We start from the raw sequence: 19,173 nt of genomic DNA, 5'->3' as shown, positions 1-19,173 counted from the left end.
ATATATATTTTTTATCCCTTGAATAAAGTTGAATCACAAACCAGTACAAAAAAAGTACCATATTTTACCGGATTCATCAACGTATCAACCCATTGCCGGCCCACTACACGGGTCTACTCCCATAATGACCGTTCACCGTTTAGACCGTAGTCCACCACGATGGCTCATTGCAGATTGGTGGACACCACACGCCTTTGAGAACATTATAGAGAACTCTCAGGCATGTAGGTGTCCTCACGATGTTTTCCTTCACCGTTTTAGCACTTAAAACGCACATAACTTAGAAAAGTTAGAGGTGCGTTTTAGGATTCAAACTCGGCAAGTGAAACCGAAGCCCTAACACTAAGCTATCACCGCTTCCAACCGATTAGTTAATCAAGAATTACCTGTAAATTAAACCAGTTCCGAGCTCTAATCGACTGGATGCAAAATGTCTGACTTATATACTGATATTCGTAGCATGTGTCTACGAATAGCGTTATCGTGCGTTTGCTACACGGATTTTAAATTCTTGAATTTTTATTTATTCCTCGTAGAAAGTCTCTATACGACCTCAGAGTTACAAATTGGTGTTTATAACCATGCATTTGAGAAATCATCAAGCCGTAGTTCTGGTTATTATCATTAACGATAATACCGTATAGCATATTTCTCTCGGGATATTCGTAGCATAAGTCTACGGACCACGACGTTGTGTGCGTTCGCTACACGGATCGAGTCAAAATTGTAGGTTGTTCTGCCTAGAAAGTCTGAGTACGAGCCCTCAGTTACAAATTGGTTTTAGCTACATATTTGAGAAAGCGTGAAGTTGTCACTCCCAGTTATAATGACTGACAATAAACGTTATCTAGGAATCTGAGTTTGTTAAATTTTAAAGCCGCGTGGTGGACCTGTACTGTAACTCCTATGAGAAGTTCTACGCTGTGGGAAATTTATAAGGCCGTGGTTATCTTTTCCAAGTAATAAGGTTTCGTTGCACAGACGCTACTAGACGATAGACCTTTTGTATTCTTCTTCCAAAAGTGGTATATAATTCTTTCTATATCTAACTTAACAGTGATATTCAAAATATAGTTTAAATAAAATTAAGGCTGCGGGTAATGATTTAAAATACAACAATTAATCAATATAAATACCCTCTATAACCGCTTGATATCTACTAACAATTGCGGTCACACACACATGCAGAAAAGCACTGCCTAACCGGAATATTTGTATAAGTCGTATTTAGCAACAACTCTTTCTACACTTGATATTAGCTTTTACTAGTTTTATCGTATTTCTGTGTTTGTGGTTCTATGGTAAAATAGCTTCTTACATTGAACATGACCATCGTAGGCACCATAAAAAACTATGGTTGTAGCCTGTAGGATATCTACCCCAGCCGCTTATCCCGTGCACGCCACTGCCTACCTAACCAGTGATTTGTTCAAGCCGCCATTAGAATAGCGTGGGGAATACATAATAGCTTTATTATTGTACATTTTTGTGACATAGCTTTAGGGGGTAGTACTTCTACCATCCTTTTTTATGCCGCCAAGTAGCATTGCTATGTTCCAGTCTGAAGAGCGTATTCAATATTCATATTCAAAAATTACCATCAATGTTGATAACTACATTCGATAACTTAAAACTAAAGCTTGCAAAATGTTCCAAGGTGCTCTAAGAGCCCACAACAAACTTAGCCGGGAGTTTTTTTTGTTATCACCATCTCACAACGTAGTTGCTGGTTGGACCTCCAATAGTTACTATAAAAAAGAATATAAACCCATAATCATTATTCTCCTTTTAGAGAAACCGTGGCACAGTATTGAGATTTCGATTTCATAACACAAGCTACGCTTACTTTGGGGCTAGATGGCGATGTGTGTATTGTCGTCTAGTATATTAATTTAATTTTATTTTATTTTTAATAAGCCTAGGATATTGGCCGCAGCGCTGTGGTCTTTATCAATGGGAGTTCCCGGGTTTGATTCCCAGTACGGGAAAATTTCTAATTTCTTTATTATGGCTATCGTTTGGCCGAGCTGCTAAGCGAATAAACCGATTAGAGATGTTGGTGTAATACAACTGCCATACCCCTAACAGGTTAGCCCGCTGCCATCTTAGACTGCATCATCACATACACCCTGTTGGGGTTCCAGAGGGCTACCTTATTGTAGTGAATTGAAAAAAAAAATTGTCCGGTCAACAACATGATGTACGCCACTGTACTACTCACTTTTTGCTTACCTACATACTCGTAGGTAGGCATAAAGTGTTGTACGTACAATATTAAAAACTCAACCCTTTTTGCGAAGGCCGGACGAAGTCCGATAAATATTGTACATAATTTACCTGTAGAGTACCTAAATGTTGCCTATATATCCAGCATAAAAGGTTTGTATTCATGGTTTTTTCAATGGAACAGAACCGAAAATGGATTGGAATAGAGCCGTGTGCCAAAGGTCAGTGAATAGGATGGGATCTTTCAACATACAGTATAATATTTATAAGTAGGTTTACTTATTATTATTGGGCTTTGCACGCAATATTGAGTGAACCCAAACTCAACGGCAGCCCTTGATAGCAATCTAAGATGGTAGCAGGCTAACCTGCTAGGGGTATGCTAGTTATATCAAACCGATACATACATCTTTTGAGGTAGCGCGTTTCTATAATCTGGTATTTTTAACAGACTTTAAAATAGGTTCTATGTTCGGATATTTCCATTATTTGTCTTTTTCACCGATTATAGCGCCACTTTTTTACCGATTTTGGAAATTCTTTTTACTGTTGTCCCTTCGAGACCCTTACAAAGATAAAAAGAATTCCACCTCGACAGTTGGTTCTATCGCTTAAAACGTCCGAAACTCAAATTTGGAGGGGCGTACTGAGGATCGAACTTGGTTACCTCAAAACTGAGGTCGGAGCCCTAACCACTACCTATATATAAAGGTATATAAGGTAAAATGTATAAATTTACCTCCAATGGGAGTTTGAAAATCGGTTTCTATGCGCCATCGTGCTAGATCGCTAAATCGTTTGTCGGGACGTCTTTGTCGGTAAGGTGGAAACTAGCAACGGTAGAAGAGCCTCCCACCAAATAAGACCGGAGGAAATGCAAAAATTAATAATATCGACCTATTACCGGCCTACTACAGGGCACGGGTCTTCACCACGCTTAGTGTGTGCCCAGTGCAGATTGGTGGACTTCTTTGACATATCTTTGAGAACATTATGTTAAACTCTCAGGCATGTTTTCCTTCACGGACGAAGCCAGTGATATTTTTAATTACTTAAAACGCACATAACTTACAAAGTTTAAGGTTGGGATTCGAACTCGGCCCCCCGAAAGTCAAGTCAAGCTCCTACCCACTGCGCTATCACCGCTTAGTGCAGAAATTGCAAATTCAAAATCGCTACTGCCAGAGATTGCTCCCGGAACCTCATACTCATAAGACCGCAACGCTCACCACTGCGCAGCAGGTCGATAGAATGAAGATCATACAGAACCCTCATTTAGCCACTATTGCACGCAGTGCATTGTGTCCAAAAATAGTAAAAACGATCGGCGCACGTCTCACTTCCGCGAAATTAGAACATTAGAGGTAAAATAATAACTGCCAATTGCTAAATTAATTAAATGAAGTAGCTAGCCGGTGCATTCGACGAACACTACTAAAGTGGAGTATTTTGATACTTCAATATTAGTCGTGTACACGGTTTCTGTATGCCCTAAAATCTATGGTTTAGTCCATATTATGCGAAGGCCATAATATCTCTGGCACACTTATCAATACCAGTAGGATAGGGGAAGCATTATAAATTCAAGGCTCTGCGTCTGACCTGAATCCGATACGATCCGAGTCAGTTCTACAAAACCCGGTTTGAATCTGTATGTTGATGTATGATTTTACACTGCGTCCGTTTCGATGAGATTTCTCTACGTATTCTTGAGCCTGAGTTTTGTTGTTGTATTGCATACAGTTTGTATAATAAATTAAAAAATATAAAATAATTACGACAGCACACATACAACAGGACGTTTCAAAGGTGCTTATATTAGGCATATTTGGAACAGATCAATTCTTAATTTTGAATTTCGAATCTGCATCCCTACGTGGTCGATAAAGCGCTTCGCATCTTCGTTTCTGATCCGCACCGTTAGGATCTGGAATGCCCTTCCAGCTTCCATTTTTCCGAGTACCTACAATATGAGTTCCTTCAAATCAAGAGTGAATAGGCATCTTGTAGGCAAACGCGCTCCACCTTAGACTGCATCATCGCTTAGCATCAGGTGTAATTGCGGTCAAGCGCTCGTTTATAAACATAAAAAAAAAAAAATTATGACCGATGAATATTTACAAACATAAATACTTGTAAATACTTAAGTAAACATCCACACACTGAAAATCATTCATGCTCATCACACAAACATTTTCCAGTTGTCTTGTCGTTTATTGTGAACCCTTTGAATCGCCTTTTGGCCTGGCACTATGGGTTAATGACGTACGAAGACGTGGATAAAATAAAAAGTTTCGGAAATACCATTTCTTGGTGACGGCTTTCATGTAGAGCATTTTAATATACCCACCCATGAACTTAGGCAAAAACGCAATTAGTTTTGTAACTATTAAAGAATGAGTGTAATTAAATACTTATAATATACAAACAAACATTTCAAAACATTCATGTTCAACACACAACCATTTTCCAGTTGTGGGAATTGAGCCCACGACCTTGGACTCAGAAAGCAGGGTCACGGCCCACTGCGCCAATCGGCCGTCCACCAGTGTACCAATGACGCTCGTTCTTAGTCCATCCATCCATAGTCGGTCCATCGGGGTGCTTACTTACATCGCGGTTTTATATGAAAAACCTTCATGCCTCTAAAATAAAGATTCATCAACATCATAATCGGCCTAGCATCGTCCTATTCAATCGGGTGCCCAATTCATCAGTCTTTAACTGCACAGGCCTCCTAATAGAAAGGGTATAAGATCATAGACCCGCCACACTGCTCCAATGTAGGGCTACAAACTTATCATTCAATTGAAGTGATAATCACCATGACCGGTAGATTAGGCAAATGGGCACCGTAATTTGCCTTACTTCGGGCTTATAATTCTTAATAGAAAAATCCTTACAACTTTTGGCCAGTTTCGAAAATCGAATCCACGATTTCGAGATCAGTAACGAGCATCTTAAGATAATTTTTAAACAAGAGCCTACATAATATTACAATAATACTGCTTTCAGTGATTGTAGTAAGTCATCTGGTATCTCAGAGCACCCTTTGACGTTCTTGTGTTTAGAGGGCCTGAGTACCAACAGAAACCGTGTTGCGTGCCTGAGATGAGCGTTTCGCTGTAGTATAGAAAGGGTTACAATATTACATTTATTAGTAAGTAAGAAGAAGAAGAAGAAACACTTTATTGCACTATATCATACAGGAAAAGAAACAGCAAGGAGTATAAAGTAAATAATGTAGACATGCTAAGGCGGCCTTATTGCTGCAAGCAATAAGGCCGCCTTAGCATGCATACTGGCAACCTTTGATAGACATGACTTACAGCAAGAGAACGAAATAGTGCCAAGAGTGTTGATATGTACACCTAAATACTAAAATGTATAGATACAAATACATAGATAATGTAAATAAATAACTAACACAAACATAATATTTATAAATTGAATAATTAAAAATAGATAATATAAATAGCAGATTTTAATGCATAATTTACTTCAAATACCATCACTCAGAGGAAGTAGTCCTTCAGACGACTCTTAAATATCGGAAGTAATTAAAAAGGAATATATTTAGTTATTAAGCACAAAAAACGAGCAGAGACTGGAATATAAAATAAAAAATAAATAATAACAACTCGTCTCGAAGTCATAATATAGCACTAACTTCAAGTATCAAATATTGCGCATATGATCATCAAAAATACGCGAAAAAGAAACAATTATTGTTTTATTACTTCTGTTTGGCAAAAATATAAGAGATTTTACGGTCAGCGTTTAAAGTGAATTTCAACTCCATTTTCAGTAAATTTATAGACATAAAATTATATTTACGTACATAATAACATTTTAACAGTTCAACATTTTTTCTATAACTTTAAAAGTACCGGGAGTGAAGTGTTGATTAAATATTTAAAGAACATAATAATGCTGTTGTTTGACTGAATTTTAAACTCTATACTATATAAACTTTAATATACAACATAAATGCATCGGGTGCAGATATTTCTTTGTGTCCTACATATAAAAATTACGCGGGCAAAATATAACAGGAAAGTACAGAAATTAAGAAGATAATAAAGCATTTAAAATCGTATACTATTTGTACGATGAGAAATTCGCAAATGAGTAAATTTACTTACCAAAATCAATCGCCGATTTTCTTAAAACAGCAACCCAACAGGCAATTTCAAATTTTGCTTGTATCACTTATACATCACATAAATAAATCAGCATTGTGTTAAACGTAACATTTTAACAACATATTTCACTAAACAAGTAAAGGGCTACAGAGAAATTCGTCTATAACACAGTAAAACTAAGAGTTTTATACATATATTTGTCTAATTTAAAACCTAGTTTGACCTAAGAACAACGCGCTGGTAGAAAAGCCTGCGACATGTGAATCTGGTGAACAACGTCTGAGTTTAGGAGGGGAATATTTGTTCTCGGTCAAGCGCATGCGTGGCTACCTTTCAGCGTTTTCCAACTGTACGACACAACAATATCGCACGAAGGGAATGCTCGCTCAGTTGTGGCACGGTGTCTATCTGAGTTTGGGATAAAATCGAGAGTAGTGCACGCGAATTTTAAATTTTCAAAAGGCTTTAATATAATGTCATAAAAGTTATATTTGCATGGTGACTGTAATGAATTCCGTAAATGACATACATGGTGCATAGAACTTGGCTTGCCTCTCCCAGTTGATGTGGTTTGATAGGTATTCTCTAGGTTTTATTGTGTTGCGAACCAACAAACAACAAGACTATAATGAGGAGAGTAATTTATCTGCACATCTCAAAAATATAAATATTCGAAATGAAAAAAATCCAGTCTAATACTAATCCTAATTATTTAAATCAAAATAAATAATTGTTAGGTAACTATCCCATAACTACATTTAATCTTTGATCTAAAGATTTTGGATTACGTTGATTATTTATTATTCTCTTAGCGTATATACTATCAATAGACTATAACAGTTAACTGCTGGACTAAAGGCTAGACCGAAGAGAGGGCTCGCCAATTGTGATAATTGACGAGCACGCTGGGCATACGGGTTTATGTTTGCAGTATATGGTAGTAGTAGCATAGAGGACGCTACTGGCAATTCTCCGTTATACTCCCCTATCGTCGCCTCATACAATATCCGCGGGAGGAGGAAGGGGTGGTGACCCCTGTATACTGATGTGCCGTGTGGTGTCACATAGCGTATATGGAGAAGTAAAATTAGCAGGTCAGCCCGATGCAAAGCCAATGTGGTCAGACTCAAAGGTAGGAGTGAAAGCACTTAACCACTTAGATAAAGATACAAAGTGGAGTTGACGCTGCTTTTACCGCAAAGTAACCACAATAAATGCAATCGGTTTGCCACAGATAAAATATAATATACTAGCTGTTGCCCGCGACTTCGTCTGCGTTTACTTTTGTTTTTAAAGTATTCAGTATCGCTAAGCCTTAAATGAGTATAGTAGTATATATATCTATATATATATAACACGTGACTGTCAATTAATTATAGACAAATAATTTGCAATAAAATAAAATTGCGACTATAATTAAAGATCCAAGCTATCCTATCTCTTAAATTGGACCAGACTGCTCACGGTGTGCCAATTTAATTTAAAATCGGTTAAGTAGTTTAGGAGTCTATCGCGGACAAACATCGTGACAGGAGATTTATATATATTAAGATATGTTCTATATATATAATAGCTATACAGTGTGAATACACTTATAACATTATTAGCAATTCTCCCTGAGATTTCATATCACTTTAAAATTTAAATATTTTTATATGAATTTCAAGAAAAACTAGTTTTTTTGTCAGTTAGTTATTACTTGTTAGTCTAAACTCAACTCAATGTATCACTTGACTTACTGAATACCACATCCAAATTAGTTCAGCTATTGTGGAAAAACATGCAATGTATATGCAATCTATATTTAGATAAAATTTAGACATACAGGGTTAAATAATAAAACCATAAAGCTTTCGGCCTGTACTTTTTTGCAATAAGAGTAACAACTTTTATTTTACTACTATTTGATAAACTCGATTGTTTGTGAAATATTCAATATTTTACATAGAGGTTTGCATTCTGATCTATCGTCACCACGCAGCATATTTTATTAAGCTTTAAATATAATACAAGGAAACAATTTTGTATCCAAGTGTGTAGGACATATGGTCCAATATCGAGAAAGAGGTGAACTGCTGAATCCAACTCGGATAGGCAGCGTTCGGGAAACTTCGTGACATCTTCTCGTCCAAAATCCCTCAGTGTCTGATGTCTTTGAACAGTGCGTGTTGCCGAAACGTGGTCGGTTAATATGGGCCTCATAAGAAGGCTCAGAGTCACTCAGCGGGCGATCGAGAGAGTTATGCTAGGAGTATCTCTTCGTGATAAAATCGAAAATTAGGACATCAGAAGAACTAGAGTTACTGACATAGCTCAGCAAGTCGCGAAGCTGACGTGACAATGGGCAGGGCACACAACTCGGAGAACCTATGAACGTTGGGGTCTTAAGGTGCTGGAGTGGCGATCCGGCAACGGTAAACGCAGCGTAGGTCAGCCCCCAACGAGGTGGACGGAGGCCATCAGGCGAGTCGCTGAGAGCCGCTGGTGGCAACCGGCCCAGGTCTGTGGAACTCCCTACAAAAGACCCATGTCCACCAGTAGACGTCAATTAGTTTAATTAATGACGATGATGAAGTAGTACATAAGTAGCTTGATGCATTTGACCATTCAGAATTCCATTGGAGTATTACAACAAAAAAAAAAAATGGTACTAAGACGTCCTATAAAGTGTATTTGAAGTTTCCTAACATCTATTTGAAAAGTGTTAAGAGTATAAGTTTCATAAGCTCCGGGCAAACGAGTTTTGTAACTGTTTCGAACTAAATTACATTGTACAAAAATACGAAAAACTTTCAGTGTTAATTTCACTAAGTTTGCAACTTTTACTTCTTTTTAGTTTAGAGGTGCTTTCTTTTTATATCGCACTAGAGCTTAATATGTCCGATAGGATTATACAGACCATGCCGCTGACAAAACAAAAACGGGTGCATACCTTTTTCGAAGCTATGACCTACCTGGCACAGCAGTATATCAAACAATACGGCGTCTGCAGAAAATGTTTATTTTTCTTTCATTTATTTCTATGACCATCACCATCATGATATCAAGCGATAGACGTCTACTGTTGGAATTTGTAGGGACTTTGATAAGGAGTTCTAAATTCTACGAGTTTATGCAGCTCTGTCCAGTACTTCTATCTTCTTTGTTGATGTTCGGTATCAAACTTCTATAACAATAAGTACCTAGACAAGCAAAATAAAGGGTAGAAACAATTATCTGGACACGAACCAGGGTCTTCTAGTTTTGTGATCGCCCGATTTCCCGCCTGAGCCTATTTTAGATTATGACTTGTACATTATGGCGAAATTTTGCTATGTACTCTAATGATATTGTAGTCTTCCGTTGCCTGTAAACAAGGATAAAACGAAATTTTCTAAAAATGAAATCTAGTTAGATCGATTTAATAATAATAACAATTATCTTATTTACTATATTATAAATAAAAATTGGCCAAACCTTTAAATAATAAATAATTAGGAATCTCCTAACTAAGGTAAGTACCCTCTTGAGCACTTGCTGTGTAAGTGTGTACCAAACTCCATAAAGGGTTTTCCCATTTATTGGTTAATATTTTCAAAATATTGTTGGAGCTTCCGCGCATTCTGCTCATCATTGATGCAGATCTTTTTCTCATGATTCCGTACAAATCATCAACGTGATTCTCCGCGAACATTTTTGATGCACTGCAGAAGCTCGGCAGCCCCAACAATACTCTAAAGCCATTATTGTATTGCATACGTAGGTTGTTATAAGCCCTCTGTGTATATGACACCCACAAGCTGCACGTTTAAAATGTTTTACAATATGCTCTGAAAAGTGTAAGCTTCACTTCCCTTGTACACCGTGCAAACTTGCGGGCTATCATATTACATTTTATCGCCAACGCCCTACGCTCCCTCTCAATGACTTTCTTGTCATTCAACTCCTCTATTATCAAATGTCCAAGATACCTAAACTCCGTCACTCTATTAAGAAATACTGGATGTAGCGCCCCCGAAACCACTCACAAACTAAATTTCATGAAAATCGTTCATAAAAATATAGGTACATGCAGTGGCGTGCACAGAGTTTTTGAGCAGCGTAAGCATAAAGGAGGTACATGTACCTCCTTATCGGGCAAATTTTGCCCTCCAATACGACTTATATAAAATAGTTTGGGTTGCAGTGCTTTTGTGCGTGTATGAAGTGCACGCCACTGGGTACATGTCTACCAATAATTTCTCGTTTAAAGGTATTAGAATCTATCTATCTAATAAATCTATTGTTTTTAACAAGAGGCCTTAGTTGATTATGAAAAGCAGTTTTTAAAATATGTTTTTAAATTAATTTTATTAATATATTTATATACTTACATTTTATTAATATTTATTAAGTCAAAAACTGGCGATGATGCATTCGTAGCAGCAAGTCAGTAAGTTCGTTAATCCGGCAGCTATTGTGGGGATATGTATGGCCATTTACGGCATCTTCGTGTTAGCTACGGGCAGGGCATTGCCTGTCTAGCCAGACGCACACACCTGTGGGGTATATTGTAGCCTTATAGCATGATCCTCGAGCTTTTATTGCGGTGAGTCGTACCAGAAATGTTGCATATCTATCTTAATGTTTTTATATACAAGTAGAGTAAAAATACCAACCTAGTTGAGTCCTAAGTCCTTATTCTGAATACTATCATAGGATACTTTTATATTTATTTATTATATTTTTCTTATTTGTGCAATTTTGTTTATTTACTTGTGTTAAGCTATTTGAATGTAGGTTCATAATAATCTTATACCACCGGTCCGCTCTCGCTTATCTTGTCCTAATCCTAAAGTTGCCTTGCAGAGATCGCTACTTAGCGATAAGGCTACTTTTTACTTTCTACTATTTTTTACTTCCGTCTTTGTATTTCTATTCTTCTTTTATTTTCCTAACTTCATAGTGGTGTACAAATAAAGAGTTAGATAATAAATAATAGCAATAATACTTTTATACCGGAAAAGCACCCCGGGGCCGTTCTTCGTATTTAAAAAAAATTTTTTTTGAGCAAGTATTAAATTTTGAGTGATTTTCTGGTGATATTTTTAAGTACAGTTTAAAAAAGGCTATCGTTTAATGATAAACCGTAACAACGGTATTATGAAAATTAAGCTCGTATTTTGCTATATTCCGCGAAGAGTAGGAGAATCTGTATGGTGTAATTCATAATTTCCTAAATCTTTATACTTCACACCAAACAGATCTTCAGCAATAAACCCCATACGCAGGTTTCGCTCTAACACCGGATTACCTCAAGAGATGTTGACTTTACATTTAATAATTGTATAGAGTGTGGTTGAAGGGTATTTGTTGTAGTGTAATATCACAGATAATTAAGCTTTAAACTTGTCTAGGACTAGCATTTCTATTGAAATATACTCGCAAGTAGCATCTGTGTCTACTAAAGCCAGATTTATGATCCTTGTTAAAAGCGAAGCGTGCGAATATGCTTTGTCTGTTTTATACTTAACTACTATGTCGTTTGTCTAGTGAATTAATATCCAACCTTTTCGTTGCAGACATTGGTCGTGACATGACTGGATTCGAATTCAGTAAATAACTTTCCAATCAATACTTATATCATAAATACGAAAGTGTGTTTGTTTGTCTATTCTTCACGCCCTAATTAAAAACTTGATTTTAAGCACTGAGCTAGTTTTAACGACGGAGAGTAACAGGCTACTTTAAATCCAAAGAAAACAAGCGCAGCGCGTAAAATCCCGTGAGGATTTGTAAAAAAACTCGGACGGAGAACGCGGGTAGCAGCTGGTTTGAAATACTTCTTTGCATCTTCAATATTAATGATTTCTAGGAATCGTCAACTTAAGTCAAAATTTAACTTTATATTTTGTTCATTGAATTAAGAAAATACAGAATCGTCAATGAGCCATTATTGTATGCAGTGCATTGTGTCCGAAAACAGTGAAAACGCCCCACACACTTTACACCCGCGGAATGTTGCCAGCTCACAATTTTTCCCATTTTCCCATTTTATGGAACATTAGAGGTAAAATAATTACTGTCAAATGCTAAATGGTATGAAGTGACTAACCGTTTGTTCGAGGAACATTTTTAAAGTGGAGTGGTTTTTGTTGCTTTAATATTAGTCGCATGTCGTCGGTTTTTGTACGTTCTTAATTCTGAGATTTTTATTGGTGTTTTGTACCTGCACTTGGAGGTACATCATGGATATATAGTAATGTCAGCAGTAATATACAGCGTGTAACAGAATTACGACATAATTTTGAAGGTTGCATAAGGATTTTTTAGTAATCACCCTGTAAAAATTTAAATAAAAAAAAAATGAAGATAAAAAACCGACACGAGCATAGCACCTACGCTACGCGACGCGTACCTAATAAAGTGACAGAAATTTTGCATGTGAGGTTAGGGCTGTATCTGTACACTTTCTTTCAGTAAAAACTATGGCAGTGGTTTACTCAAAAACTATTAGAATTTCAGTTTCATAGATGAGTCTCAGAGGCAGTACATAGTTGACCTGTGAAAGCCTGTGAAGTATTATATCGGTTTTTATTTACACGTTGTATATATTCCGTTGTTTCATTCGCTTAGTGTTAAGTTTAGGAAAACATTTAAAATATAGATTCAAAGTGTTGCATTTTCGTTAAACTCTACTATTTTAATAATATAAACATAGGTTTAAGACGATTGCGTGGTTACGTTTGGAAATAAAATCTTCACAAAAATCATCCGCTTCAGTGTAATATCTTGCGGAGTTTTATTTTAGGGAATATTGCTACGTAACAGCGCAGTATCTCGATGTGACATCGACAAGGGATGTTCACGTACCTACTACTGATTGTATTCTCTAGGCACTGGCCTGTATTTGGACCGCGATAGAATACAAATTTGTGTGAATTTTATTCATACCTTAGTGGTATGAAATAACATGCCAAAACTCGTCATAATGAAACGCAGCTGTCAACCCTTTTCCACGCAGATTATATTCTATATCTTATATGTGTATTATTCACAGTAGACTAGCTTACTTACCCTTTGATGTCTTGTTCTTTAGTAGATCAAAAGACAAACCGTAGCTTAGGTCTTTTGTTTTGTTATATTTGATATATTATATATTCTTTGACAAGTAAGCAAATCTTTATCAAGATGAGTTAAATTCGCTTTAATTTATTAATTTGCTTATATTTTGTCTAGTGGGAGGCCCCAGCTGAGGCTAGTTCGAAACGTAGTACGAAGTCGCGTAGAAACTCCCATACTCCCTAACAGGTTAGCTCGCTGCCATCTTAGACTGCATTATAACTTACCAGGTGAGATTGCTAACATGAAGAATAAAACAAAATACAGAAGATAGGTAGGTTATATATATTGTATATATATATTGTATTTGAAAGGGTTTTACAAGTAGCCTGAAATAAATGAACCATTAACCTACTAATCATCGTATGTACGTAAGTTTGTATTCAATGTAATTTAACTTATTATTATTTATTTTTTAATAATCTCATTAGATATTAGTGTGTAGTTCTCGTTTCAGAGACGGGCGTAAGTACGACTCATTGTTGCACTAAAGCAATATCACCCTAATTCGGACCTCATTTTTTATCGGTTTTCTTTACTGTGTACCAACCACCAAGCTGGTCCAATGAAGATTGGTGGACTCCACACGCCTGCCCGGATAATTGTCATCATCATTCCGCCTATTAATGTCCCACTGTTGGGCACAGGCCTCTTCTCTCATAAGAGAGATGGTTTTAGAGCATGGAACCACCACGCGGCTTCAATGTGGGTTTCGACGAATATTATCACGTCAGTGATAATAATCGAGACTGACGGCTTAACGTGCTCTCCGGAGCACGGGCGTTCATAGGTCCAATTTCCTATATAATGAATAAATGTACGATAAATAAAATGAATATTTCAGATATTGCAACCGAGGACACAGAGTCAATGTTATTCGTTTACAGGTTCCACACGTGTAAGCTTACACGCCACGTGTTTCAGTCTGAAATAGAATTTCGCTTTTGCCTCTGCGTAACTCAAACAGCCTTTCGTTCACTTTTTTAATATTTATTTATTCCAGACCAGAGAAAATTCAGAAGTTATAAATTCCTATTGCTCCTGTCGGGAATCAAATCCGATACCTCCAAGTTAATACCACAGTGCTTAAAGAAGTCGTCTAAATTTTATGATTTAATGGTGAAGGAAAACATCAAACGTGAAAAAATGTATAACTGAGAGTTTCCCCATATCAGCACTTGACCAGCGTTGGCCTGTCCCCGTATTTGGTTGGCCTGAACCGTCCGTTGTACGTGTGGAAAATACTATAACAATATACTAAGACATAAATAATAGTACTAAGACCTTAACCCTTCTAATTCTTAGAGACCAGACGCCTTTAATGGGCTACTAGTTATGAAGATCTTCATTCTGAAAAGGAATTTATACTTGAGACTCTCCTTTTTCTTCCCCTGAGATTACATGTTTACGAGTGTATTAGTTTAAAAAATGTGTTAAGACACATTTTTGTTATAAACATGGCTAGTTGGAAAAAATCAATAGAACTCTAAGAACCTATGGAACCCTTCAAAAGCCTAATAATTAATTAAGAGAAAGGTTTTTTTATCATTTGAAAATTACGCATACATAAAAGTAGCTGTAGCTTACTTTCTAAAAGCGGCTAAGGCACAGCAGGAAAATTTGTTCATCAAACGAGATATATCAAGATAGCAACGCAGACTTACGCAGTTGTTCGCATCCTGTTTCAATAATATAATATTGGTGCCCAAATGAGTTAGCGGATAGCATTGCATTTCATTAATACATACAAACATTCCCACAATGTACAAATGTTTGTTTGCGAACTAGGTAAGTGTAAAAATTAAGTTTAACTAGCCAGTAGCTACGCATACATATAACATAATATTATACAATATTTGTTGTGTCTGTTCGTAGCAGCGTAGCATAGTTGGCGCTACGCCAGCGTGCAGCGGTCATTGACCGGGCGTAGACGGTCTACAAAAACAATACAGGGAGCGCAGGACGAATTCTGTTGAGATTATAAACGGTTGGTTAGTATTTAATCCAGTTAAAACGATCATCACATAAAAATATTATTTTTATATTGTTTGGAACACTCTTAGCTTTAGTTTTATGTTTACGAATATGGTTATCGCCATCATCTAATACCATGTACACATTTAATGTATGCATCACAACCTTTTTATTTGCCCGACACATCATAGACTTCATCATAAACTATTTATAATGTAGTTAAAAAATTTAAGTTACTCCGTATGTAAGTTTATATTCAGGTATATAAACAAATTCTTTTCTATTCTATAAGTACCAACAATGGTAAATCGTTTGACTTTTGAGTATGGTTACTACACAAAAGAAAAGCGTTGGAGTGCAGTAATATGTAATGTATCCGGGGATATTACATTGAAAATAGAAACACAGAAAGAAAACACATTTATCATATTTAAAACATCTTAAAACTGGCAATATAAATAATAATTATAAAATATATACTACGAAAATACACACATCGCCATCTAGCCCCAAATGGGTTTGTATTATGGATACTAAGATAGCTGATAAATAATTTTATGAACATTTAATACATATATACTATATATATAATACCAGTGCATGTAAACACCCTGAAAAACAATTATGTTCTTCACACAAACATTTTTCAGTTGTAGGAATCGAACCCACGGCCTTGGATTCAGAAAGCGGGGTCGCTGCCTATTGCGCCAATCAGCTGTCAAAATAAGTACTAGAAGAGCGGGAGAACTCTCTAGAGCGCATTAAATTTAGGCACGTTTTTTTTATGACAGTAATCCTTAAAGCCCTCCAAAGCCATAAAGCATCGTTATAGGTCAAATCTATAATCTCTTAATGTCATGAGAGACGAGGAGGAATCATTGTTATTCATCATCAGATGGTGATTAAAATATTTGTTTGCATACACAAAAGGAGTAAGTATGCCTCTTTAATAGAGAGACATATTTGTTCCGTTTACCGTGGAGACCCTGGGGCCATGGAGTCTAAGTGCAAAAAGTCCTTGTGAAATATTACACCGCGGGTGATTGCCTCATCTGGTGCCTGAAGGACTGGCATATATTTTGTGCAAAGAATCAGCCTGGCTGTTTAACGCGGAAGTGCAGCCAGCATTCTTAACATTATTACACGTGGTCATGACCTTTACAGTTATTAGTTTAGTTATAAGATTAATTGTAACACTAGTTATTTGTTTTTTTGGTTTTTCATGAATCCTGTGGAAACCGTACATTTTCACGGGATAAAAAGTAGCCTATGTGTTAATCCAGGGTATAATCTATCTCCATTCCAAAATTTAGTCAAACTGTTCCTGTAGTTTTCGTGTGAAAGCGTTGATAGAGTAACAAACATCCACCCATCCATCTACTCGTATATATACAATTTCGCATTTATAATATTATTAGGATTCTTAACATCAGCTTACGTTTTATAGCGGTTAACGGATAAACAGCTGGCTGGGACAAATTCACAGTTATTTATAGGATGAAGTTACAGATCACTGATTATGAACTAAAAATGCTCGTGTTCGCGATAAATATTGGTTGTAAACAGTAAGCGGGCTAAATACGTGACGCGCGCCGCTCTATCGATCCCCACAGCCATATTGCAAGCTTCATGCGAATATGGGGTAGTGCCCAATCACGGAAAAGATTATAATACTCAACATTATGGTGATTCACTTTGTCATGCTGGTGAGATACCTACTCTAATAGCGAGACAATAATTCGAATTTAGCATGCCTTTTTGTTTTTTTATTACACTTGCAAGTTAGCAGATGGTGAGTGTTGATGCAGTCTAAGATGATGTGCCAACTTGTTAGAGGTATTTACCATTACATTTTCTACACGTCATCGTATCGGAACGCGAAATCGCTTGGCGGCACGTCTTTGTTCTTAGGGTTGTATGTACTGAGCTGGCAGATAATATAAAATCGAGAAAATCTCCATATAAAACTTAAGGTTAGGCTAACACAAAATTTCCATATACAAAGTTAAAGTTTATAAAAACTTAAGGCTAGGCTAAAATAAAATGATTTTCTCCATTTTATTTAAATCATCTACCCGATTAGTCCGTACCCTGTGTATAACCTTTATGCACGCCACTGGTCACGGCCAGAGCCTCCCACAACACCAGACAAGCGAAAATTTAAAAATTATGACTAATTTAAATTTAAACTAAATTATTGTGTATGTTTATTTATTATAAATAAACTTAAAACGAATTTGCCACAGCTGGATCGAAACCTGAGCCTCTTTCTCAAGTATCAGCGCTCACAACTGCGCATGAAGTTCGTCCAATGTTAAGCTTCAAGTAAGTGTAAGTTTACTTGTTTTTTTGTAGTTCAATAGTATTCCAGTAAAAGGTATAAGTTTTATTGTACTCTATCGAGTAAATGTGTCATTTTTATAGTATTCGACGGACGAAGCATCTGATAATTAGTGGCGAACCATCGTCTATGAGCACTCAGTGTTTATAAAATGAAACGTGCCGCCCTGTGTCAATCAACCTGACCTAGGTGTTAAGCCTCGCGTGTCTGAGATAAAACCAGCAACCACTCAATGCTAGTTTGTAGCCGGAATAAGCATGGCGCTAGTACTTTGCAGAGCTCTGTTACAAAAAAAGTTACCATTATAAAGTCTTTATTGTGTTCATTCGGGCGATTAAAAACGTGTGGACGTGGGCCAGTAAAAGGTATAAGCTTTATTGCAGTCCATCGAGCAAGCTTGGCATTAAGTCTCCAACGTACAAGTTTACTTGAGGTTTCTAAGTTCAATACAACAAGTAAGAACGTATGGGCTTTGGACCAGTACAAGTGAGTTTTATTGCTTTCCGTCGAGCAAGATGTACTCGTATTAAGTCTCTGAAAGCATACTCGACAGTTTATTGTGTTCATTCAAGCAAATAATATAATTATTTGCTTTTTTTTTGCTTAATTAAAAATTAAAAAGCCCCGGCGCAAATTAAAAAATGTAATTCGCAATTTTAATGTGGCGGCCATCTTCGATTTAAAAAAATTCATAGTGTATAGTCGCAGAATTAAGAACGCACAGAGTTCTCATTCAGCCATTTTTGTTTGCAGTCAATATTCATCAGTTATCTTAGTACCCACACCAGCTCCGCTTACTACTTTGGGGCTAGATGGCGTTGTGTGTATTGTCGTAGTATATTTATTATTTATTAGAGCATTGTGTCACAAAACAGTGAAAAACGCCCCGCGCGCGTCTCACTTTATGTATCTAGCTTACAAACTTTTTCTCATTTTCCCGTTTTATGGTTAACTTTTATAACATTAGGGGTAATATAATTACTTTCAACTGCTAAATGTTATGAAGTGACATTCGATTTCCTTTCATTCGATACCCATATTAAGGGAGTAGGAAAAAATATGTAATCCGCCATTTTGTAAGAGCCATCTTGGATCCATTTTCAGGTCTTTAACCTGTATGATGTAATTTATAATCTCTTTAATCTGTACACTCCTCACCAAACATATCTTCCGCAATGTACTCTCTACGCACGCATATTACAATTTTAAATTATACCGAACTGATTCTACTGTTTTTTGGCGCAGTACAGAGATTGAGTTTAATGTTCATTGTATATCATGGAATCCCGCAAAGTAACGTCTTCTTCTAAACCAATGAAATCCTAAGTTTTAGTGCTCCGTCGTGTAAAATTCAAATAGATATGAATTTGTTCAGTATTCAAAACTACGTCAGCGGCAACAGAAATA

At 36.5% G+C, this 19,173-nt stretch overlaps 1 protein-coding gene across 3 annotated transcripts in view; it reads right to left on the bottom strand.

Moving 5' to 3' along the window:
- LOC120637381 (sodium bicarbonate cotransporter 3) overlaps window positions 1-6,629 on the bottom strand; it is a 64,522-nt gene extending 57,893 nt beyond the window's left edge. For all 3 annotated transcript variants that reach the window (XM_039909202.1, XM_039909203.1, XM_039909204.1), the window contains exon 1: window positions 6,372-6,629. The gene's annotated coding sequence lies outside the window, so the exon portion shown is untranslated. The remainder of the gene's footprint in view (window positions 1-6,371) is intronic.
- Window positions 6,630-19,173: the final 12,544 nt, after the last annotated feature.

Source organism: Pararge aegeria, chromosome 3 (genome assembly GCF_905163445.1).
Source record: "Pararge aegeria chromosome 3, ilParAegt1.1, whole genome shotgun sequence".
Lineage (NCBI taxonomy): Eukaryota > Metazoa > Arthropoda > Insecta > Lepidoptera > Nymphalidae > Pararge > Pararge aegeria.
The sequence above is the reverse complement of the archived record's forward strand: the minus strand, read 5'-3'. Positions and strand labels throughout refer to the sequence as shown.